A 2,500-nucleotide genomic window follows, 5' to 3' on the forward strand; every position below is an offset into this window, starting at 1 on the left:
GCAGCAGGCGCCGCTTTCTGCACTAAACTTCACATTTCTACCAGATTCCCTCCTCCTCCTGCCCCCCGCCATCCATCTTCCCGCTTCTCTCTCCATTTCTCTCCCCATCTCTCTCTCTCTCGTCATGCCCCCCCCCCCCCCCCCCCCCCCACCCCTCTCTCTCCCAGTCTGAGTCACGTGAAGGAAGTGGCAGCTCAGAGTGCACACACACACACACACACACAACACACACACACACACCGACCAACCATCAGATCCAGTCACACTGTACCACCGTGAACCTGCATGACTTTCCGCCGGTCTCACACTTTGCCTCCGTCTCGTGTCTCGTCCTTTGACCCGACCCCCCCCCCGTCGAGGAGGAGACTGCATGTGTCACCAGGGGCTTGTGAGGTCACACACACACACACACACACACACACACACACACACACACACACACATGCATTGCACACTCACAGTGGTAGTCCAGAGTGCATGCGTGCATGTAAGCCATGACAGCCATGCACAGCCACCTCACCGTACGGCTGAGTGACCCTCCGGGCTTCTTTCTGCTGCTGCTGCTCGCTCGGCAGCAGACCGTTGTCCCACCGCTGTGCACCGCTGATATCCTGGTTAATTCCCCACCAGCCGAACACCCCCCCCCCCCCCCCCCACACACACACACACACACCCCCCTCCACGCACCCTACCGTGCTATAAAGCGTTACTGTGGTTACCAGTCGTTCATTCCCCCCCACATGAGGAAGGAGACAAACTAACCTATAGGCACCCGACATGCAAAAAAGGTCCATTTTGCATGGATTTTCATATGTGTGGGGGTTGAGAGATAGACGGCTTCGGCGAGGATGAGTTGTGTGCTTGTGTGTGCGTGCGCGTGTGTGTCAGTGAGATAACAAAAAAACACATGCAGGCAACAGCAGCAGAGTGAGGAGAACATCTGATTTAGCCACGAAGGAGGAAAAAAGGCATTAAATTATTAAGCATCTGAAAGGAAAGGAGTTCTGCAGAGTGAATCTTCTCTCCCGGTCTCCAACCAACGGACAACTATATAGCCGATCAGGAACAAAAGGGACCGCAAGGCTAAAACAACTCAAGACCATTTGTTGTTGTGTTTACTAGAAGGCAAGGAGGCACGCGTCTCACTTTCTGAGACGCATATGCAGCTGCCGTTAGCATATGTGAGGCACACAGCCATATAGCCTCATGTGATGCTGCACACGCTCATGATGCTGTCAGTCAAACGGTGTCTTGGGGGAGGAGGAGGAGGTTATCTTGACTGCGGTACGTAAGCGCCACCGCAACACCGATGCAATCAAACACTATGTGACACACAATCAACACATGCCCTGCACGGAGCATCACAGTCAAGTTCAAACAGGTTGTTTGACTTGGGGGGCCATGTATGTTGTCCCCGGTCAAAAACAGATCTATACAATAGATCTATGGAATTAAATCCCTCAGGGGTGTGTCTTTTCTGTTTTCGCGGCTCTACATTACATATTTTCACTGGAAATAGCTGATCTACAAGCTTACAGCGCGTTTGGTGTTGCAACGCGTTGTATAAGCTTGCAGATCTGCTATGTTCTGCCAAAGTGTCCCCCAGAATAAGGATGCTGGGTTTCAAAGTGATTAACCCATTTTGGGGCGGGAACCCCTTTTGGTGTTAGCATTATGTTATGCTTTAGCAATTGAAAATAGCAGACCTACAAGCTCGTAGCACACCACCGAGTGGCGCGCTACGAGCTTGTAGGTCTGCTATTTTTGAAAATGGAAGAACTCTGCCACTCAGCTCCTCTTATGCATTATGTTTTACTCCTACAAATGACAATGTCGCGCAACAAAAATAGCCGATCAACAAGATGGCAACGCATCCTAATGCGCTGCATTGTGACCGCCAAGTACTGTAGATTGGCTATTTTTGGAAACTTGCTAAATTAGGCTTTAGCGAGCAGCAGTTAACAATGTCATTAACTGGCTGCATGGTGGACAATGTCATTAACTGGCTGCATGGCGGCCCTCATGATCCCACTCCTGCAGGGTATACGAGAGCCTTGCTCTCTGAAGCCTCACAGCGCGGGTCAAAGGCAGAAAGGTGCCCATTAAAAATGAATGGGCCAGTGCAGGTTATTCAGCACTCAGGGCAGACTTAAAAAGGCACTGGTAATGACCACTACACAGAGGTCTCGTTCAGACCCCCCCCCCCCTTTATTCAGGTCCCCAGAGATCAGACCACTTGAATTCATTCATTTCTTCAGCTTTTTAAAGCCAATGTTTATTTGGCCCCCATCACACCAATCATCACACCAATTCCCCCCCATGTGTATATTAGTCCCTGTCACATGCTGACTATTACTGCTCTGGACAGATGACGTCACCAGCTTCTTCTTTTTGTTTTATACCTGGAACACGCTATCCTTCCTATAGTTCTGCTCTCTACTGAACAAAAGCACCCTGAACAACTTGTAGCAGCAACAGCAGAGACCGGCTTCCCTGCCCT

At 50.6% G+C, this 2,500-nt stretch overlaps 1 protein-coding gene across 1 annotated transcript in view; it reads right to left on the reverse strand.

The window, feature by feature from the left end:
• Window positions 1-2,500, reverse strand: part of plxna2 (plexin A2) — a 279,981-nt gene that overhangs the window by 230,803 nt on the left and 46,678 nt on the right.

Source organism: Protomyctophum bolini, assembly GCF_963924005.1.
Source record: "Protomyctophum bolini genome assembly, chromosome: 5".
NCBI classification, from domain to species: domain Eukaryota; kingdom Metazoa; phylum Chordata; class Actinopteri; order Myctophiformes; family Myctophidae; genus Protomyctophum; species Protomyctophum bolini.